We start from the raw sequence: 23,723 nt of genomic DNA, 5'->3' as shown, positions 1-23,723 counted from the left end.
AGACGGCAGGCTCCCGTCCCTGGGATTCTCCAGGCAAGAACACTGGAGTGGGTTGCCATTTCCTTCTCCAATGCATGAAACTGAAAGTGAAGTCGCTCAGCCGTGCCTGACTCTTAGTGACCCCATGGACTGCAGCCTACCAGGCTCCTCCATCCATGGGATTTTCCAGGCAAGAGTACTGGAGTGGGGTGCCATTGCCTTCTCTGCTGCCTGTGTTCAAACCCCTGTGACTGGCTGTGGGACCCTGAGCAGGTGTTAAGGACTCAATGTTCTTCAACGTGCCTATATTTGGAGAGAGGGCCTGTAAGGAGGTGATAAGTTTAAATGAGATCATATGGATGGGGCCCCAATCTAATAGGGTTGGTGCCCTTTAAGAAGAGGAAGAGACACCAGAGTGCTCTTCCTCTCGCTCCCTCCTTCTCTCTCTCTGCACCAGGTAAGGGCAGTGGGAAGGTAACTGTCTGCAAGCCAAGAAGAGAGCCTTCACCAGGAACCAAATGAGCCAGCACCTAGATCTTGGACTTCCCAGCCTCCTGAACTGTGAGAAATAAATGTTTGCTGTTTAAGACACCAGTTTATGACATTTTGTTATAACAGCCTGAGCTAAGACAGTGGGTTTTCTAACTTCTCTGTGCTCCCATTTCTTCATTGGGAAAATGTGGCAAGTATTAGGTTCTATCACAAACATCTCTGTGTTAAATGGACGGAGACGAAATTGGAGGGATATGGTCACCATCTCTGCACATCAACTGTAGAAAGCTCGTTGGGCAGGTGGGTATGAGTGATGTCATGAAGGAGTGGCCTTGAATTCTCTCCATTGGATTGGATTTAAATCAGTCATTTGCAAACTCTAGCACTCTATTAGGAACTGACTGGTGGGGACCATTTTGCATTGAGCTCTCCTGTTCTAGCCCCTCGGCCCACCCCCGGCTACACCTGTACGGCATCCTCCACCTGTACCCCATGCTCCACCTTGCCAGGGAGCCTGTGAATTTGCTTTGTATTCCATCTGCATTTCACCTGGAAAACTCCTACCCATCCTTCAGCTCTCACTGCCACCCCCCATAATATCCTCTCTAGCCCTATGTCCCTTTACTCATGGCCCCTGTCATCCTTAGAACAGTCTCTTTTTAACATGATTGTTTGATTGATATCTGTTTCCCATAATAGATTAGAAGCTCGCCAAGGGCAGAGTGCAGGCCTTTTTGCTCACCACTGAATGGTCAGCACTTGTAACAGTGTCTGACATCCCAGCAGAAATAAGTGAAAGACAAGCAAGACACTAGAAAATAAATGTTAAGGAAGCTCTCATTCTCAGGGTCATGCACTTGCAGGATTGGTACCTGAGACTGAGTGCCTCCTTAAATTTTACACTGGCTCTCCTTACCTGGTCTCAGCCTGGCCTAGCAACACAGCGTATTCTCAATAAATATTTGTCTAGGGAATAAATGGACAAATGAACCATGTCATAACTCACCCCACCTCCACTAATATGTCCTTCGGTCCCCATTGAGAATCTCAACCCTATAAGAGATGTCAAGGGGGTGACAGGGTGGGTGGGATATTGTTTTGAACCCTCTTCTTGGGGCACTTTCTCATGACCTCTACTAGACAAGGTAGGTGAAGCTGGTATCTAGAGGCAGTGAGGGAAAGTGAGAGTGTGAGGGAATTAGATTCCTGAGGCCTGGAGCTCGGATTTGATAAGTGTAAAGCACAAACTGTGCGACCACAGGCACGTGACTTCAATGCCCTAGGCCTTAGTGTCTTCCTTGCTGCTGCTAAGTCACTTCAGTAGTGTCCGACTCTGTGCAACCCCATGGATGGCAGCCCACCAGGCTCCCCCATCCCTGGGATTCTCCAGGCAAGAACACTGGAGTGGGTTGCCATTTCCTTCTCCAATGCATGAAAGTGAAAAGTGAAAGTGAAGTTGCTCAGTCATGTCTGACTCTCAGCGACCCCATGGACTGCAGCCTACCAGGCTCCTCCATCCATGGGATTTTCCAGGCAAGAGTATTGGAGTGGGGTGCCACTGCCTTCTCCAAGTGTCTTCCTTGGCAAAATGGAAATAATCAAAATTGCCCAGAGAAATCAATGAGACAAAGACGGGGTCAGGGCCCTGGAAAGAGCCAAGTGCTGAGGGTTTATAAGAGATGTTAACAGTAAACTCCAGCTATTCCACATTCAAGGTCAAGAGGGGTGGCAGTGAGGAGATTCCCCTTGTTCAAGGTAAGAGAAACCCAAGTAAGACAGCAGGTGTTGCAAGAGGGCATCAGAGGGCAGACACACTGAAACCATACTCATAGAAAACTAGTCAATCTAATCACACTAGGACCACAGCTTTGTCTAACTCAATGAAACTAAGCCATGCCCTGTGGGACCACCCAAGACGGGTGGGTCATGGTGGAGAGATCTGACAGAATGTGGTCCACTGGAGAAGGGAATGGCAAACCACTTCAGTATTCTTGTCTTGAGAACCCCATGAACAGTATGAAAAGGCAAAATGATAGGATACTGAAAGAGGAACTCCCCAGGTCAGTAGGTGCCCAATATGCTACTGGAGATCAGTGGAGAAATAACTCCAGAAATAATGAAGGGATGGAGACAAAGCAAAAACAATACCCAGCTGTGGATGTGACTGGTGATAGAAGCAAGGTCCGATGCTGTAAAGAGCAATATTGCATAGGAACCTGGAATGTTAGGTCCATGAATCAAGGCAAATTGGAAGTGGTCAAACAGGAGATGGCAAGAGTGAACGTCGACTTCTAGGAATCACCAAACTAAAATGGACTGAAATGGGTGAATTTAACTCAGATGACCATTATATCTACAACTGTGGGCAGGAATACCTTAGAAGAAATGGAGTAGCCATCATGGTCAACAAAAGAGTCTGAAATGCAGTACTTGGATGCAATCTCAAAAACGACAGAATGATCTCTGTTCGTTTCCAAGGCAAACCATTCAATATCACAGTAATCCAAGTCTATTCCCCAACCAGTAACGCTGAAGAAGCTGAAGTTGAACAGTTCTATGAAGACCTACAAGACCTTTTAGAACTAACACCCAAAAAAGATGTCCTTTTCATTATAGGGAACTGGAATGCAAAAGTAGGAAATCAAGAAAAACCTGGAGTAACAGGCAAATTTGGCCTTGGAATACAGAATGAAGCAGGGCAAAGGCTAATAGAATTTTGCCAAGAGAACGCACTGGTCATAACAAACACCCTCTTCCAACAACACAAGAGAAGACTCTACACATGGACATCACCAGATGGTCAACACCGAAATCAGTGGATTATATTCTTTGCAGCCAAAGATGGAAAAGCTCTATACAGTCAACAAAAACAAGACTGGAAGCTGACTGTGGCTCAGATCATGAGCTACTCATGAGCCAAATTCAGAATGAAATTGAAGAAAGAAGGGAAAACCACTAGACCATTCAGGTATGACCTAAATCAAATCCCTTAGAATTATATAGTGGAAGTGAGAAATAGATTTAAGGGCCTAGATCTGATAGATAGACTGCCTGATGAACTATGGACGGAGGTTCATGACATTATACAGGAGACAGGGATCGAGACCATCCCCATGGAAAAGGAATGCAAAAAAGCAAAATGGCTGTCTGGGGAGGCCTTACATATAGCTGTGAAAAGAAGAGAAGTGAAAAGCAAAGGAGAAAAGGAAAGATATAAGCATCTGAATGCAGAGTTCCAAAGAATAGCAAGAAGAGATAAGAAAGCCTTCCTCAGCGATCAATGCAAAGAAATAGAGGAAAACAACAGAATGGGAAAGACTAGAGATCTCTTCAAGAAAATTAGAGATACCGGGAACATTTCATGCAAAGATGGGCTTGATAAAGGACAGAAATGGTATGGACCTAACAGAAGCAGAAGATATTAAGAAGAGGTGGCAGGAATACACAGAAGAGCTGTACAAAAAAGATGTTCACGACCAAGATAATCACGATGGTGTGATCACTCACCTAGAGCCAGACATCCTGGAATGTGAAGTCAAGTGGGCCTTAGAAAGCATCACTACGAACAAAGCTAGTGGAAGTGATGGAATTCCAGTTGAGCTATTTAAAATCCTGAAAGATGATGCTGTGAAAGTGCGGCACTCAATATGCCAGCAAATTTGGAAAACAGCAGTGGCCACAGGACTGGAAAAGGTCAGTTTTCATTCCAATCCCAAAGAAAGGCAATGCCAAAGAATGCTCAAACTTCTGCACAATTGCACTCATCTCACACGCTAGTAATCAGATCAGATTCAGCTTTAACATCATTCCTTCCAAAGAACACCCAGTACTGATCTACCTTCAGAATGGTCTGGTTGGATCTCCTTGCAGTCCAAGGGACTCTCAAGAGTCTTCTCTAACACCACAGTTCAAAAGCATCAAATTTTCAGTGCTCAGCCTTCTTCACAGTCCAATTCTCACATCCATACATGACCACAGGAAAAACCATAGCCTTGACTAGACGAACCTTTGTTGGCAAAGTAATGTCTCTGCTTTTGAATATGCTATCTAGGTTGGTCATAACTTTCTCTTCCAAGGAGTAAGCGTCTTTTAATTTCATGGCTGCAGTCACCATCTGCAGTGATTTTGGAGCCCAGAAAAATAAAGTCTGACACTGTTTCCACTGTTTCCCCATCTATTTCCCATGAAATGATGGGACCAGATGCCATGATCTTCGTTTTCTGAATGTTGAGCTTTAAGCCAACTTTTTCACTCTCCACTTTCACTTTCATCAAGAGGCTTTTTAGTTCCTCTTCACTTTCTGCCATAAGGGTGGTGTCATCTGCATATCTGAGGTGATTTATGTTTCTCCCGGCAATCTTGATTCCAGCTTGTGCTTCTTCCAGTCCAGCGTTTCTCATGATGTACTCTGCATATAAGTTAAATAAACAGGGTGACAATATACAGCCTTGACGTACTCCTTTTCCTATTTGGAACCAGTCTGTTGTTCCATGTCCAGTTCTAACGGTTGCTTCCTGACCTGCATACAAATTTCTCAAGAGGCAGATCAGGTGGTCTGGTATTCCCATATCTTTCAGAATTTTCCACAGTTTATTGTGATCCACACAGTCAAAGGCTGTGGCATAGTCAATAAAGCAGAAATAGATGTTTTTCTGGAACTCTCTTGTTTTTTCCATGATCCAGAGGATGTTGGCAATTTGATCTTTGGTTCCTCTGCCTTTTCTAAAACCAGCTTGAACATCAGCAAGTTCACGGTTCACATATTGCTGAAGCCTGGCTTGGAGAATTTTGAGCATTACTTTACTAGTGTGTGAGATGAGTGCAATTGTTCGTAGTTTGAGCATTCTTTGGCACTGTCTCACGCTAGTAAAGTAATGCTCAAAATTCTCCAAGCCAGGCTTCAGCAATACGTGAACGGTGAACTTCCAGATGTTTAAGCTAGTTTTAGAAAAGGCACAGGAACCAGAGATCAAATTGCCAACATCTGCTGTATCATGGAAAAAGCAAGAGAGTTCCAGAAAAACATCTATTTCTGCTTTATTGACTATGCCACAGCCTTTGACTGTGTGGATCACAATAAACTGGAAAATTCTTTTAAAGAGATGGAGATACCAGACCACCTGACCTGTCTCTTGAGAAATCTGTATGCAGGTCAGGAAGCAACAGTTAGAACTGGACATGGAACAACAGACTGGTTCCAAATAGGAAAAGGAGTACGTCAAGGCTGTATATTGTCATCCTGCTTATCTAACTTATATGCAGAGTACATCATGAGAAACCTTGGGCTGGGAGAAGCACAAGCTGGAATCAAGATTGCCAGGAGAAATATAAATCACCTCAGATATGCAGATGACACCACCCTTATGGCAGAAAGTGAAGAGGAACTAAAAAGCCTCTTGATGAAAGTGAAAGTGGAGAGTGAAAAAGTTGGCTTAAAGCTCAACATTCAGAAAACGAAGATCATGGCATCTGGTCCCATCACTTCATGGGAAATGGATGGGGAAACAGTGTCAGACTTTATCTTTTTGGGCTCCAAAATCACTGCAGATGGTGACTGCAGCCATGAAATTAAAAGACGCTTACTCCTTGGAAGGAAAGTTATGACCAACCTAGGTGGCATATTCAAAAGCAGAGACATTACTTTGCCAACAAAGGTTCGTCTAGTCAAGGCTATGGTTTTTCCAGTGGTCATGTATGGATGTGAGAGTTGGACTGTGAAGAAAGCTGAGCGCTGAAGAATTGATGCTTTTGAACTGTGGTGTTGGAGAAGACTCTTGAGAGTCCCTTGGACTGCAAGGAGATCCAACCAGACCATTCTGAAGGTAGATCAGTACTGGGTGTTCTTTGGAAGGAATGATGTTAAAGCTGAAAGTCCAGTACTTTGGCCACCTCATGCGAAGAGTTGACTCACTGGAAAAGACTCTGATGCTGGGAGGGATTGGGGGCAGGAGGAAAAGGGGAGGACAGAGGATGAGATGGCTGGATGGCATCACTGACTCGATGGATGTGAGTTTGAGTGAACTCTGGGAGTTGGTGATGGACAGGGAGGCCTGGCGTGCTGTGATTCATGGGGTCGCAAAGAGTCGGACAGGACTGAGTGGCTGAGCGACTGAACTGAACTGAACTGAACAGTAAACTGGCTGCCAGAGGCAAGGGAGTGAGCAGGAAGAGGGAGGAGACAGGGGAGGGAGGTTATAGAGACAAAGGGGGAAAGGAAAGGAGGGAGAAGTAGGCAATAGTAAGAGAATGAAGGCTGGAGGGGAAGAGGGAGAGGAGAGGAAATCAGAGAAAAAAAGATGGAAAGAGAGAGAGAGAGACCAAGAGAGAGATGGAGGGACATGGCCCACAGACACTTCTGTAAGTCTGAAATGGCCCTGCGGAGACCATCCTTTTATGAGAAAAGCATTCATTTGAATCTCAAAGTGAGATGTCTATGGACCACTTCCTTTCAGGTCTTATTTTTCATTTATATCCCACCTTCATCCCATTCTTTTTTTTAAAAAAATTGTGATGATTTATAACATAAATCCATACTCAGCAGGACAACTGAACAACCAGAGACCTCGTGGAGAAGGAATGATGCTAGTTATACCCAGAATCTGTTGTAAGATGGTTGGTGATCTAGTTTTCCATTCAGTTCTGAGCCTCCTGGCAGCAAAGGCAAAAGGGGAAACACAACGGGTTACATAACACTCACTACTGATACCTATTGACTAACTACACAATTGCGTTCTCCTCGTTCTTGGAGGGGTCCAGCTCCCAGGAGAAGCGGAATCAAGCCTCACTTATGTGACTCACATGTATTACAATCCTCTGTATCTGTAACAAGGGCCATGGGGGCAGGGAGGGAGAAGATGGGATATGACAGGACTGAATGGACTTCCTTGGGAAGAGAGGGAAAGCACAGGCGTATGTCCTTCACTGGGTCCATGTCAGCAGGCACTGTAAGGCCGGAGCCAGGTGAAGCTCCAGCAACCGTTTCTGCGGATTGTTCTGGCTCTGCTTGCCTGGGGAGGGACCTGGGGGAGGGGTGGTCGGCAGGCCTCGTGGAGGACTCCCAAGCTGCTGGCAATGCTCCCTCTCAGCTGGCTCCTCGGAGTCTGCACACGCGGAGATTAGGCATGTTGCAAACCCAGCAATGAGATGCAGGCCCAAGAGGAGGGGACAGAATGCAGCTCAGGAGCCTGCAGCTCCGTTTTCACCCTTGGCAGGATGCCAAGGGCCTGGAATGCCCGGCAGCAAGTGTGGCCAGAGGGACTGGGAGTCTGTACCCACTGGGGTACCCTAGAGGCTGGCACCATGAGATTCTGGCGGGCCTCGCACCCCCGAAGCATCCTGCATTGTCTCCTCTGATGACAAAGGGACGTGTAGTAAGGGGGCTACCCGAGTCACACAGTGACATGGGCTGGGTCCCAAGCCCTGGGTCTCAGTCCTGACTGTGCCATAAACTTTTTAGGGGTCCCTGAGCGAGGTCCTGCCTGGCCCTGAGTCTCAGTTTCCTCCTCCTGAAAAATAAAATGTCTGACATGGTTCTTAATGGTAGACCGTGGGGGGTAAGCAGGAAAAAGCATGAAATTATTACAGGGAGTTGTTGGATGTATATGTCCAGCAAGCACTGCCTATAGAAAAAATAAATTATACACCTAGCGCCTATACATCAGATGAATTTGCAAATGTATTAATATGTAGATACTTTGTGATGAACAAAAGGTAAATTTATTTAAAAGTGTTATTGACTCACAGAAGCTCTGCCACTACATGTGCTGTTACTCAGTTGATACCAGCACAGCCATTCACAAGCTGTGTAACCTTGAGAAAATTCCCTACCCACTCCTGCCTGTGTTTCCGCATCTGTCCAATGGGACAGATATCAGATCCTATCTCACAGGGCTGTTTTACACAGCACAGTGCCTGGCATAGAAATAAGTACTCTATACATATTCTTCTTATCCATTTTATTCATTATTTTAAAAGTGTAGCACACATTAGGTATGGGGCTTCCCCAGTGGTTCGGCAGTAAAGAATCTGCCTGCAATGCAGAAGATGCAGCTGGAGCCGCGGGTTTGATCCCTGGGTCAGGAAGATCCCCTGGAGAAGGAAATGGCAACCCACTCCAGTATTCTTGCCTGGAAAATCCCATGGACGGAGGAGACTGGTGGGCTACAGTCCATGGAGTCCCAAAGAGTTGGACATGACTTAACGACTAAATGAAAAAAAAAAAAAAACAAAACCAGCCACAGCACATTAGGTGGTGATGTTGGTGACCTTTTTTGACATTAAAAGAAGGCCTTTACAAGCAGTCAATACCCTTAATAGAAAAACACTTTTAATAAACCTATGCTATAAAGATGATTATTCCAATAGAAAAAAATGGAAAAGTTGTAAAAGAAAGAAAAAAAAAAAGACAAATGGCCAGTATGCTTTATGGAAAACCACAAAACTTTAATACTCAAATAAATATAAATTAAAACAAATAAATACCATCTCTCCTTTATTAAACTGGCAAAGGTTAAAAATCTCAATACCAGTCAGAGTTGGCAAGTATGTGGGGAAATACCCCACATACTCTAGCAGCTGGAATAGAAACTGATGTACCCTTTCTGCAGGGCAATTTGGCAGTGCCTTGAAATCAGCAAAACCTTTGTAGGAGCAAGCTCAAATCGAATAATTTATCTAAAGGACATGATTAAGCTGTGTGCAAAGATTTACCCACAAGGCTGTCCTCTGCAACACTATTTTTAGTAGTAAAAAAAAAAAAAAAAAAGGAAATAACTTAAACCTCAAACACAGAAGTTAATACACAACATACAAGGAAATATTAGCAACTAACAACGCTTGAGAAGAATACTTATTGACATGGAAACACATGCTCAATATACTGTTAAAAGAAAAATGAAAGTTATGAAGTAAAAGAAGCGAGTCGGAAAAAGCTACATCTTGTATGATTCCAACTTATGACATTCTGGAAAAGGCAAAACTATGGAGACAGCAAAAAGATCCGTGGTTGCCAGGGGTTGGAGGGTGGGAGGGGTGAATAAGTAGAGCACAGAGGATTTTTAAGGCAGTGAAACCACCCTGGACGATACTATAATGGTGGATACATGTCATTATCCATTTGTCCAAACCCACAGAATGCATAAACCGGTGAGCCTTAATGTAAACTGTGGCCTCTGCATGATAATGATGTCAGTGTGGCTTCAGCAGTCGTAACAAATGTACATGCCTCTGGGTTTAACTGTATAACCAACAGTTGAATGCCTGCTGGGGTAGCCCCTGGACCAGCCACGTAGCTGAGGACTGATGGGTCCCAAAACACTTCCAACTCTTGGAGTCTGGGCTAGTCCTAAGACTGACACTGCTGTCCACTGTGGGGAAGGGGGTGGGGGGCAGGGAGCGTAGGAAAACTCTCCACTTTCTGCTTGATTTTCCAGTGAACGTAAAACTACTCTAAAAAATAAAGTCTATTTTTTAAATGAAAGTCGCGAAAAGATAGATACAAAACAATTGCATGTAAAATGTGTATTTAGCTATACGGATTTGCAACACAGGTCTGGGAGGATATATTTTGGGATATCATTAGTGATTAGTTTCGGATCTTACGTTAAAGAGTTTTCATTCTTTTTTGCCTACATCACTTAAAAAAAATTGTAAAAGAACTCTTTTTACTCATTTAGTTGAGAAACTGCCAGAGAAGATGATAACTAATGTTCTTCTATCTTTATCCACTTGGCATTAGATGCTGAGACCTAACCAACTATTTAGGGCTTCCAGCGGTGCTAGTGGTAAAGAGCCTGTCTGCAACGCTGGACACCTAAGAGACCCAGGTTCAGTCCCTGGGTGGGGAAGATCCCCTGGAGGAGGGCATGGCAACCCACTCCAGTACTCTTGCCTGGAGAATCCCATGGACAGAGGAGCCTGGCAGGCTACGGTCCATGGTGTCGCAAAGAGTCAGACACGACTGAAGTGACTTAGCACTCAAGCATGCACAACCAACTTTTTGGGAGGAAGGAGGAATCTAGATTAAAGATAGGCATCTAAGTGTCATATATGTGCCACTTGATACACACTGGATCAATGAATCGATCCATCGCCCAACTGAGCAGTAAAGGCCCCAATATTGTTACCACAAAGCACCTCTGTTTTAATTTCTATATTCCCATTTGAAAGGTTTTGTCCATGAAACATATTGCATGGACTCTGTAATAATTCATTCCTTTTCCTAATGTTCTTATAGGTTATGTGAGAACTTGGGTGAACACATAGGTTCATTGCTATCATTCTAAGCAAAAGCAAAGAAATCTAACGTGGTTCAATCACTTGTCCTGCTGATTACACAGAGCCACGCGATTTTCATTATACTTCTCTATGTTCAAAAACTAGCTTGGTGGATAGAATCTATGCAGAAATGAAACGGGGCCACAACTGCACGCTGTAGAGTAGATGAGTCATGATGCTTAGAAAGAAACGTGACCCCAGAGAGTGCGTGCTTTGCGGCTCGATTTATATAAAATTTAAAAATAGTCAAAACTATGGTGGTTAAAGGTGTAACTGGTTATCCTTGCAAACAATTAGAAAGGGCCAAGAAAGGCAGTTCTAGGATGCTTGTCACGCCCTATGTCTATCTGAGGACTGGTCCTATCTGAGTATTGGTCCCATTTTCTAAGTTTGTGAAAATACATTGTCACACTTTTACTTTTCTATATGTTGATAAAAACAAAGAAAAAACTCTGCAGGGGCTCTCAGGGCAAGGAGTTCCCAAGGGGAGACCTCTAACCCCATCCAGCCTCTGATTTTGCAATTGGGGGAACTGAGGTCCAGCCAGTCGAGGCTCCTGTCTCAGTCACAACAGATCTGGCTTCAGGACTTTATCTACACATCAGTTTTCACTGAGCACCAGCGGTGCAGCTGGTTGGGGGCTGTGGAACACGCACTCCCAAGGTGGTTCCTCCTGAAGAATCTTTTGGAGGTAATATGTTGACTCCTTCATGGTAAGACTTTGATAAGGAGTTGGAAGAAACAGTGTCAAGGTTCATGAGTCAAGTGGAGAAGCTGGTGAAGGATGGCACCTATTTAATGAGCTGGCTTCTTACTGTTGGTGGCTTACCTGGATCCCCCTCTCCTCCCACTAATGAAACCAGATTTTGCTCAGATGCTGCACCTCCCTCATGGGAATGACTGTCCTATCCTCTGGAGAAAGCACAAAGCCATTATTGCAAATGGCAGGCACATCCTGCAGAAGACCCCAGCAGGAATCCCCCCTAGGATGAAGCTAGCACAGCAAGTAGTGGAGAGGTGTGGTATAGTAATAAACATATTTGGTCTTTGTCTTAAAGACCTGAGCTCCTAAAACCCTTGGCATTTCCCACTAAGAGTGTCTTGTTAGTCACAAGGAGCCCCTTGCTATCACACCTGAGTCGATGCTAATGAGGTAACATAGAATGGGGTCCCTTGATGGACTTAAGATGGGGCTGATCACCAGAAAGACCAAGAAACTCGAGTCATAACTTTCAGTCCCATCCACCGATGTAGGGATCGGGGAGAAGGGTAAGAGGAGGCAAAGATCGAACTCTATAAAAATTCTATTTTTTAAAGATGTTTTTATGTGTACCACTTTTAAACTCTTCATTGAATTTGTTACAATATTATTTCTATGTTTTGGTTTTTTTGGCCATGAGGCATGTGGGATCCTAGCTCCCTGACTGGTGACTGAACCTACAACCCCTGCGTTGGGAGGTGAGATCTTAACTACTGGACCGCCGGGGAAGTCCCCTACAAAAATCCTTATGATTCAGAGAGCCTCCTGGTTGGTGACCACACCAGGTGCTGGGAGGGTGGCATGCCTGGAGGGCATGGAGGCTCCACACCCCTCTCCCCATGCCTTGCTCTTCCATTTGGCTCTTCCTGAGTTGTATCCTTTACAGTAAACCAAAAATAGTAAGTAAAGCACCTTCCTGAGTTCTGCAAATTGTTCTTGGGAGTTACAGCATCTGGGGAGGAGGTCGTGGAAATCCCTGATTTATGTTGGTCATAAGTATTGCATGGGTGGCCCAGGAATTGCAAGTGGCATTCGGAGTGGGGACAATCATGAGGGAGTGGGTCCCCAACCTGTGGGATTCTGTGTTTATTCTGGATCGTTCGTTTCACTTGGTGCCGAAGAATCAGAGGACAGAGCGTGGTTTGTTTGGTATTGGAAAGCATCCCTGAGGTGGAGACTTTAATCAACCTGGTTAAGGCATTAAATCAAATGGTCCTAAAATCTCCCCTACTTCTGCACTTCCCGTCACATGTTTTCACTCAAGCCTGACTATGATGGGGTCTCTGTTACCTGCAGCCCTGGCCATCCTCACTGGTACCCTGTCCCACCAAAGGTACAGGCTCCACCCCCATCCGCAGGTCCAATCAGGCTGGCACCCCCAGCCACCCTCTCCCTAAGTTTCCCACGTGGCACTAGAGGTAAAGAACCCACCTGCCAAAGCAGGAGACGTAAGAGACGTCGTTCCGTCCCTGGGTCAGAAAGATCTCCTGGAGGAGAGCATGGCAACCCACTCCAGTATTCCTGCCTGGGAAATCCCCTGGACCGAGAAGCCTGACAGGGTACAGTCCATGGGGTCGCATAGCATTGGAATTGACTGAAGCAACTTAGCACGCCAAGCCCAAGATCTTACCGGATGCTCTAACCTGAGCTCTCTCTAATGCACTGCTGCTGGGAGCATAAACTGGACCTCTAGGGAAGGCAATTTGGCACTGGGGACCTTTCAAAAAATACCCATGACCTTTGGTCTTGCAATTCCACTTCTCAGAATTTCTCCAAGACACATGGGTAAGGGTATTCATTGCAGCACTGTCTGGAATGGCAAGGACCAACCACTGTGTCCATCTGGAGGTTGGTTAAGTAAATGAGAGTGTATCCACGCTACAGGCAGTTTCTTCAAAGGAGGAAGCAATGGAACAAACTCCACCCCCTGCTTCCACTCCGCCCCTACTGTCCATTCTCCACCCCACAGCCGGATGAACCTGTGACCACCTAAGTCAGATCAAATGGTCCCCCACTCAAAACCCTCCTTGGAGCCCCATCTCACACGGAGCAAACAGCAAAGCTCCTCAGGGGCATGCCAGCCAGACCCAATCGGTACGCACCCCCAACTCACTCTGGACCTCATCTCCTCCCAGGCCACTTCACTCTCACCACAGCCCCAAAGGCTGCCCTGCACAGCCTGCGGCAAGGCACATTTCATCTCAAGCTTTTGCACAGGCTGTTCCCTCTGCCTGGCATGCTCTTCCCCCCAGGGACCCGCAGGGCTCAGCCCTTCATGCCCTCAGCCCTTTGCTCAATATCACATCCTCCGGTCGCTTGTATAAAATTGCGGTTCCCTTACGCTTTCTACCCCTCTTTCCTTGCTTCATTTTCCTCCAGAGCACCATTCACCATCAAATATATGCAGTACTTATCTCTATTACTGGCTGGCTGTCTCCCTGACTAGAATGTAAAATCCAGAAGGTCAGAGACGTGTGTCTGTTTTGTTCATTGTTATATCCCCTGCCACTAGAAGAATGCCTAGTGCAAAGTTAAGCACACATTTGTTGGATGGATTACATAATTCGTAGTGAAAACAAAATCCCGAGGTAAAGAAGACTATATATATAATTTGAGAGGCAGTAAAAAAAAAAATGGTGGTTGAGACCAAGCTGCCCAGGTTTAACTCCCAATGAGGTCAACCCCTGTGTGATGCCATTAGTTCAGTTCAGTCACTCAGTCACGTCTGAATCTTTGTGACCCCATGGACTGCAGCATGCCAGGCTTCCCTGTCCATCACCAACTCCTGGAGTTAACTCAACCTCATGTCCATTGAGTTGGTGGTGCCATCCAACCATCTCATCCTCTGTCGTCCCCTTCTCCTCCTGCCTTCAGTCTAAATGAGCGTGATGTCATAGGAGTTCCCTAACCTCTCTGTGCCTGAGGATATTAATAGCACTATGAGGATTAAATGAATTAATATTTGTTATCTACCCAGAATGGGGTCTGATACAAAATGAGAAAGCTACATTAATGTGTGTTTTATAAAATAAACATGCCCCATTTTAATAAAATTAGGAGAGCATATGCATTTATCTGTGCTCATGCATGCACAGAATGGCTCTAGGCTATGACAGCCACTGCTCCTGAGACTGAGGGCTCAAGCGGGGAAAGGGACTTACTTCTGAGTTGTACACCAGATCCATGCATTTCTAACTTAAAAAAATAGCTCAGTAACGCATGTGTGCATGCTTAGTCACTCAGTCCTGTCCGACTGTTTGTGACCCCATGGGGTGGACTATAACCCACCAGGCTCCTCTGTCCATGGGATTTTTTCAGGCAAGAATACTAGAGTGGGTTGTCATGCCCTCCACCAGGGGATCTTCCTGACCCAAGGATTGAACCCAGGTCTCCTGCATTGCAAGTGGATTCTTTACTGCTGAGCCACCAGGGAAGCCCTAGTAATGCCTAAGAGTTACTAACTGTTGAGGCTGGCTGACAGACGCATGGAAGTTTATTATATTCTTCTATCTTTTCTGCATAGTAAAATGTTTCAGAGTACATTCAGTATTTATAGCCTAAAAAATTAGTCCCAGGCTGCCCTAACCCCCGCCACTTCCAGCATGGCAGCAAGTGGTGCAGAACGGGAGGTGGTATCTGCTGATAGACAGAGGGTGGACAGGGGTGGGGGACTCCTTCTGACCCCCTCTGTCCCCATGGAAGGGGACCCTGAAGTCCATTCCCTGAGACCCAGTTGGCCCCAGGATTCCAAGCACCAAGTCAACCACAGCCAAATAAGGCTGGGGGAGAAGGGGGTGTGCGTGCAGGGGGGGTCAGGCTACAAGCAGCATAGGGCCTCTGGGCTGAGCCACCAGGGGCCAAAGTGGGAGGAAGGCAAGGTCTTGATGGGCAAAGGCCTGGATATGTACATCCATTTAATGTTCTGCATTGATTGCTGGCTGGGCGGCAGACAGATGCTGGAGACCCAACGTGTCCTCTGGTGTCCCCAGCTCCTTACCTCTATGATGCTAATGCAGAAGGCAGAGAGTCTGTAAGCAATCTGCCCCTAGGTCCCACCTGTGGCTCTTAAGAGCCAGTGCTGGCTCTCACATCTCACTGCCTCCTACGGATTGTCAGAGCTGAAAGGATGCACCCAGGCTTCAAAAGTGTTAGTCACTCAGTCCTGTTGAACTCTTCTCGGATTCTAGGAATTGTAGCCCACCAGGATCCTTTGTCCATGGAATTCTCCAGGGCAGAATACTGGAGTGGGTAGCCATTCCCTTCTCCAGGGGATCTTCCCCACTCAGGGACCGAACCCAGGTCTCCTGCACTGCAGGCAGATTCTTGACCATCTGAGCCACCAGGGAAACCTGGCCCAAAGCCCTCCTTTCTAGACGAGGAAATGGAGGCCCAGAGGCAGTGACTTGCTCAAGACCTCCCAGAGTAAGACCCACCACCACCCAGCCTGCGCGTGGCAGCCCCTCCCCCAGCTCTGTTCTCCCTGCCCCTCTCCACGGTGGTGTCCTTGGCATCCTCGCCGCTACACTCCTCCACCGATCCCTAAAGCCTCTACACCACCGGGTAGGACCCTGATGAAACACCATGTGCTGTTCTGGCTGAAAGGAAAGGGGCACCACTGTCTGCACCACGAGACCAGGGAGGGGGAAAGACTGTGGAGGGAGCGGGCTGCAGGGCCGGCGGGGCCCGGTGGGCCTGACCCCAGCCTTTACTTCTCCTGCCGTCCCCTTCTGCTCCCTCCTTTCCTCCCTATTCCATCTCGCCCTGCCATTCTCTGGCTGTTCACTTACCCAGTTTATTTACCCAATTCTGCCCAGAATTTCAGAATTACAAGACACCTCACAAGTCACCTAAATCCCTCCTTCTCCAGGTGTGGTCCACAGACCTGCAGTAGGGCCATTACCTGGCGCTTGTTTGAAATGCGGAGTCCGGGACTCCACCCCCAGACCTCCCAAATCAGAGTCTGCTTTAAAACAGGGGGCTCCCCAAGTGACCTGTATGCCCAGTGGAGTCTGAGAAGCACTAATCTACATTGCCAGAGGCTGGAAGCCATGGTGTATATCATCCCTGAGCACGCACGGATACCTCTAACAGGGAACCAGGTAGCCAGGCCACCCTTCCATCCTGGGACAAGTAAGGCTTGTGTGTGTGTGTGTGTGTGTGATGGCCTGGGACAAGTAAGGCGTGTGTGTGGGTGTGTGTGTGGGTGTGTGTGTGATGGCCTGGGACAAGTAAGGCGTGTGTGTGTGTGGGTGTGTGTGTGATGGCCTGGGACAAGTAAGGTGTGTGTGTGTGAGATGGCCTGGGACAAGTAAGGCTTGTGTGTGTGTGTGTGTGTGTGTGTGTGTGTGTGTGTGATGGGAGGGGCGGTCCACCATGGGCCCTGAGCATCCCCTGCAGAGTCTGTCATACTGTAAGCCCGCACCACCCTCCCACCCTAAGCCGTTTCCGTAGCTAGTCACACAGGTAACTAAGCCAGTCGTGGCAACACAGCACAAATACCACACAACTGCTCGCTCCCCAGAGAAGGGGAACTGACTTGATTACTGCTGGCTACAAAAGGTGCCAAGTCCTGAGCCCTGAGTCCTTCCAGTGCGGCGTAACCTACAGTGCCCACCTGGGCCCATCATATTGCCCCGTGAGACCTGGGGGCAGAATAACTGGTGCCACCGTGCTGATGAGTCTGCTGATTCTTGTGCTGGGGGTAATAAATTGTCTGGCTGATCCACGGAGTCTTGGCCACATGTAGCCTCTATGCCAAGAGATCAGGGTTCTTTCCTAACTGAATATGTGTACAGGTGTGATTTATGTGTATGAGTGCACCATTAGTGGCCACTTGTGAAGAATTAACTATCTTCCCACATTCCCATGAAACGGCTTACACATGTGGGTTTATTCACACACTAGGACCTGGATTTGAGGGGATTCAAAGGGAACCTGGCTCTTCTCGAGCACCTCCATTGTGCCAGGACTTGGCCCAGGAGCTCCACGTTTTTTTTTATCTCACTTAACCCTCTCCGCAATCCTGCAGGGTGGATTCTATCCCTGTCTTACCCTTGAGGAAACCGAGTCTCTAGCAGCAGCTCAAGCTTGCAACGGTAAAAAGCATAAATGATCCGGACACAGACAGTAAAGAAGTAAATAAAGAGTGAGCTGATTTCAGAGCACACCTGTGAAGGCAGGTGCTGCGATTACTAATTATTATAATGACTGTATGTCAAGTTGCACCAACCGGTGTTCTGGGGCTTCCTGGGCTGGGCTGACAAGCTCCACACTGAGGAGGCACTTACACTCCACAGGGGTAAACATCGCAAGGACCAAGGATGCAAGACCTTCATCCTGGTTTTCCAGGAAGGAGCAGGAGGGGTATGGATGTGGCTGATGCCAGGCTGTGCCTGGGGTCCTACACGGGCTGTGGAGGAGATCCATTCATTCACTCCTGACCTTTGCATGCTGTGGAGTGCCAGGCACTGTCCTAGGTGCTGGGAACCCGGGCTGAACTAGGTCCCTGCCCTCATGAGGCTTGCAGCCCGGAAAGAATGTCTGAAGGCTTCCCTGCTGGCATCCATTCCCCCTTCTGGCACCAAGCCCCCGGGTGTCCTTTTCGAAAAGGAGAGCCCCCTTTTTGAAATGCTTCACTCTGATTGATTGGCCCGAGGACTGATCCACAGCAGATGCATCTGCCCAGCAGAGGGAACGGTGCAGGGAAGGGAAAAGGGCCCAGCTAATCAAGAGCTGCAGTCTGGGGGCTTTGGAGGAACCTGCTGGGAAGAGGAGGCGCTGAAAGAATAGAACATAAGCACTGATCTGCTGGCAGCCAGCCACTGTGCCACCGAGTCCAGCAGCCTGCCCGTGAGTGGAGCCAGTACAGAAGAAAGCAGAGTCAGACAGACAGGCCGAGTCCTGATGACGCTGTGTGAGCCCTGGATCCAACTGTGCCTGAAGCTGTGGACACGCATGAACTCCTCACTTTGCTAGGCCCATAAATTCCACTTTTGCCTAATTCTGCTTAACTGGGGTTTCTGTCTGATTGTATTTACTCCTTTCAACAATCTTCTGAGTTCAATTTTACTGTACTTGTTTTTTCAAATTTAAAAAAATGGAGGCTCAGGAAGTTAAGTAGCTTGAACAAGGATGTAAAGCAACTATCTAGAGACTCTCCAGGTCAAAGCCCACGCCCCTCTCCACCACTCCAGGGTGGCAGTCCAGTGCTGAGGGTGATAAACGGCAATTGCAGGTGGGGTAGGGTCTTCCATGGCAGGGAGTGAAGGGACCTCCTCAGAGAGGTGGCCCCTGAGGAATGATTAGAACAAGACCTTGCTCTAACCAGAGACAGGCTTAGAGAGAGGCAGCAGAAGTATGGATCCACAGCTTACAAACGGATGGCTGACTTTCTTCCAATTTTTATTTTTGCTTTGGGTGCCAGCTCTAAAGAAACAGAAGATTTCGTGTGAAAACACGGATGTGCAGCTTCTCTGGAAAATCGGAAGCGTTCGCAACGCCAGGCAGGGGGTCCCACATGGCAACAATTTGCCAGGGCTGGATGGTGGTGGCCAAATGGGCAGGGCACTTACTTTCCACACCTCCGGCGGACCCGTGTCCCTCCTGCCTGGGCTGGGCCGCTGAGTGTGTGGCAGAGACCAAAGTGCTGTGTAGACGCTGTCCTCTGGGAACTCAGCCTCGGGTGAGATGGGGTGCTGGGGAGGGGCCTCACCGGCGCCAGCCTCTGTCCAGCCTGGCTGCACCCAGGAATGGCCCAGAACGGCTCTCAGCAGGGGCTCAATACACATTTGGTGAAGGGAAGAAGAAAACGTGAGGGTGAGCTGGGGCTTTCCAGGAGCACTCACAGTGAGCTTATAAACCCACTCCAAGAGGCAGCTTGGTGTAGAAGTCAGGAAAAACTCGGGCTCCACAAACTATGGCTCTGCCACATACAGCTGTGCCGTCTGGGGAGTTTATTTCACCTTCTGGGCCTCCAGTTACCCCTCCATAAAATGGGGATAATAATACTCAAAGAGAGGTGTTGTGAGCAAAATGGTGAGCAGTCAGTAAACAGCCATTAGCCTGACTTCTTCCACAAGTCACTTTCCTGAGCTAAATTCCTTCCTCTTTCTGAGCCTCAGTTTACCCAAGGTGGTTAGGCTGGACTTTCAGCCAGAGCCGACCAGCTCTGGTATTCTGTGACTATGAAAATTCCTGCAAACTTCCAGAGCTGGGCCACAGAGAAGCACCCCAGCAGGTCACAGGGGTCTCTCTGCTGAATCACTCTACCGCTAAGGGTCAAAATAGACCCAAATGTCCATCACAGTACAATCATGTGATTCTAAATTCATTTAGATTCAGCCCAAGTTTCAGCTCCAAGGCCTGCAAAATCATAACCCAAAGGCACAGGGACACAGCTGGAAGGAGCCGGCCCTCGGGGGCCCTTTGGGGGATTCCAGGGTGTCCAGTCCTTGCTTCTGAGCACGCAGGCAGGGCTCCGCACAGGCGCCTCGCTGTGGCTGGCGCCCGGGCACACAGCTGGCAGAGCCGTTTCCATTCCTCGCACACGCCCCCGGATGGGAAATGATTCATGAAAACCAAGAAGGTAAAATTAGCCCAGAGGCTGCCGAGTAATTTATGCAGCCAGCAGCCCGGGGAGGGAGGGGAGGCCCCCGCTGCCAGCTCACTGTGGCCTCCTGGGGGCTGGCGGAGGCCAGCCTGGCCCTCAGCAGCCTCTGCCTCTGGGGTCTTCTATTTCTGGACTCAGCCTCCAGAGGCTTCCGGAACTTTCTCTGACCCCCCTCCCCCCAATTTTCCAACCCTTCAACAGATCCGTGCATGCCACTGGGGAACCAACTAAGTGTCAGCAGGTAGCTGGGGAGACATGCCTGCACGTCATCCTAACCTCAACTTAGGGGGACCACGTCACCTCCTGTTTCACCAGTGAGGAAACTGAGGCTCAGAAAGGCCAAGTGGGTGGCCAGAGGTGAGTGGGAAAGCTTGTATTCAAACCCAGATCTTGCAGCCTCCAGAATCAGTGCTTGCCTCCCATGCGGGGGTGCTGTCTGCCGAACCCGTTTCCCAGGGCCCACCCGGGGGAGTGCAGCCAGTGGAGTTCCTTGGCAAGCCCCACCCCGCCCTGCCATGTGCGTCTCACAGTCCCAGGACTGTCTGGGACCAGAACCTGGTCCTTGATTCCAAGTCCAGTTGTCCCCCAACTGGCAAGGCTGAGAGTCCCCAGTAGCCTAGTGTCTTCAAAAGGGGTTGAGAAAATGCCAGTCTGGGTGCTAAGGCATAAACCATACCCCTAAAAGGGAAGGGCAGAACAGCAGTGAGCCCTATGGTCCCACTTCACATGGCTGTACGCCCAGGCCCAGAGAAGGGCAGCAGCTTACTCAGGGCCACCCAGCAGATCTACGGCAGATCCTGGGATGGACCCCGGCATCCCCGGAGTCCCCCTGCAGAGAGCCTACCGTCAGAGCTGCCCACCAAGGGAGCATACCAGAATGCGGGCTCCTGCCATGCAGGAGACCTCCAGGGGCCCTTGATCTGCCTCTGCCCCAGGCACCTGCCCCACTTTTGAAACCCACAGTGAGGAGCTGGAGGGGGCCCTCAGAAGGCGGTGGGTGAGGCCTGGAATCATGCTCCACACCTGTGGGAACCTGGGTGAGTCACCTCGCCTCCCGGAGCCTAGATGAAAGACAGGCACGGGGAAATGACAAGAAAAACGAGGGAGGGAGCTACCCAGCTGGCTGTGAGCGACCTAGAGGAATGCAGGGGTCTGCACGCACCCGCTCACAGGGCTCACCCTCCGCCCTTCTGGCCCCAGGCTCTGCCCAGAGGAAGCCCAATGCCAGCCATGGGTGACACCCCACAGGCACCCATGCAGACAGAACTTGCCTCCATCCCCCCCAGTGAGACAGCTCAGAGCCGCACCCCAACTCCCAGGATGGTTCAGAGCCACTTGGAGGCACCATCTGCCCAGAGGGACTGCAGCTGCCATGGACCAGCCCTGACCTCAGCACTCTGAAACACCTCCATGCGGTACTCTTCCCTTCGACGCTGGAGAAAAGGTGGCCCCTTACTTTCCTGCCACTCAGAGAGGCCGAGTCACTTGTCCAAAGCCTCACATCTATTCACACAATTATTCCCAACAGATGCACACCGAGGTCCGCCATGGCTCAGCTACCAGGATAAGACAGGCGGGTGTCACTCTCCCGGCTGTGAGAGGCTTGTCGTGGTCCAACGGGCAACTCTGAGCCCCTCTGCTGGGAGTGCAGTCTCAGCTTCAGCCCCCACCCCCACCCCACTGCCGATATGACCACGGGAAGCCACCTCTCTGTGCCGGTTCCCCACTAAATGCAGATAATAATGGTGTCTATCTCCTGAGGCTATTCCGAGGATTGAGTGAGATATGAGTCAAGACAGCATAGCACCTGCCACATAGTAAGTGCTCAGTAAACATGAACAGTTCCTGTGGAGCCAGGACCCAGCCCATCTTCCTCTTCTGACACCAGCATCCGTGCTCTTAACTCAAAGCTGGGCCAGCTCAGTGTCCTCGGTGTGACCTGCAGCATGACTGTGGAAGGTCTACGGGGAGAATCAGGGAGTGGGTTCCAGTTTCTCCTCTGCCAGCCGCCAGTTCAGACTAGCCCCCTGTGCCTTTCAGAGCCTCGCTTCCTCCAGTCTTAAAACGCATCCCATGATGGCTACTCTCCTGCCTCCCCGGAGAAGCACCCAGGGTCCCCAGGGTGGCTGCAGACCCCCGCCCACACCACAGGACAGGCCCAGAGAGAAAGCTGCTTCCCCTGCAGGGGCACATGGCCTCAGCTGAAGCAGCCACTCTCTGTCCTGCCACCTCTGGCTGCTGAGAGCGTTTGCGGCTGGTGCTGGGAAAGGGCCGGGCCCCGGGCCAGCGTGGGTGCTTCTCGCCTCTCAGGAAATAATTCCAACCCTCTGTGCTCACTGACCACACATGCCACGGACCAGAGGGCAAGAGGACAGGCAGGGCTGCCCCACTGGGCACCTTCTGCCAAACTATCACACTGGGTGGCCTCATGAAAAAGAACTGAACAAGGAGCCAGTTGGCCTGGGTATATTCCCTTAACCCTGCCAGCGCCTAACTGTGCAGCCTTGGGAAAGTCACTTGACATCTCTGGGCCTCTGTCTGCACATCTGTGAAGTGGCCTTGACCAGGCTTCCTACTTCAGAGGGTGGCTGTGCAGAGCTGGTTAGATGGTGGCATAAAGGTGGTTTCAAACCTAAAAGGAGGGGAAGAGGGATGGAGGTGTGAGAAAAAGAGCAAAGGGGCCATCCTTTCCAGCACTAACTAGATGATGAGCTGCAGAGATTTACCCCAGGGGCTGAAAGGTAAACCCAAGCTTGGACCAGCCAGTGTGGTCCAGAGGGGCCCCAGGGCTCTCAGGGGAGAGCTTGGCCCTGGGCGGCTTTCTTCTCCTGCTCACCCTGCAGGCCAAGGGAGATCAAATCCCTGGCCACAACAGGCCCCATTGAGAGTCGGCAAATCTGCCCAAGGTATGGGGTTACATTACCAGGTTCCTGGCCACCATCACCAAGCAGAGGGTCAGGCTGACCTCCTTCCCTCCCCGCAGGCCTCCATCCAGAACCGACAGGGCCGAGCCAGGCAGAAATCTGATCGTCCGCTGCCTTCCCAGGCAGCAGCCTCCTCTGGGAAATCAGTGGACAGCGGGCTGAAGCTGTTGCAAAGGCTGGAGCCATCCCAGGCGGCCCACGGGAACACGGGCCCTCTGCCCTCAGAGGTGGGTCTGGAGCTAACACAGACAAGAGAGCCCAGGATAATAACATTCTTGGGACTGTTACCAGCATCGTGCACGTTATAAGTGTTAGTTTACTTGGTCCTCATGGAAGTGCTACACACGCCGCCGTGAGCTGTTTCACAAAGGATGAAACTAGGCACAGAGGGGTTAAGTCAATTTCCCAGAAACACCAGGATCTGAACCAAGGCACTTGGATTCCAAAGTTTACTTATCACAACAGCCAGGAGGAGACACTGAAAAACACACCTTTTGAGTAAGGGTAGAAAAACCCAAGTGTGAAAGAGGAAAGACTCCAGGGGCCATGGCTGTTGTTTCCAGCCCTCTGGGGACTGGCAGAGGGCAAGGCAGCAGATTTTCTCTCTGGCTAAAGAAGAGATGAAGGAATAGTTGGAGATCCTCAGGGAGACATTTGGTTCTGGGCAAAGCCTCAGTGGACAGAC

At 49.1% G+C, this 23,723-nt stretch overlaps 1 protein-coding gene across 4 annotated transcripts in view; it reads right to left on the bottom strand.

Annotated features, from left to right (window-relative positions):
* The window catches only part of PRDM11 (PR/SET domain 11), a 95,928-nt gene that overhangs the window by 57,693 nt on the left and 14,512 nt on the right, over window positions 1–23,723 (bottom strand). The window lies entirely within an intron of this gene.

Source organism: Bos javanicus, chromosome 15 (genome assembly GCF_032452875.1).
Source record: "Bos javanicus breed banteng chromosome 15, ARS-OSU_banteng_1.0, whole genome shotgun sequence".
Taxonomy (NCBI): domain Eukaryota; kingdom Metazoa; phylum Chordata; class Mammalia; order Artiodactyla; family Bovidae; genus Bos; species Bos javanicus.
This window is presented reverse-complemented; position numbering and strand designations above follow the sequence as displayed.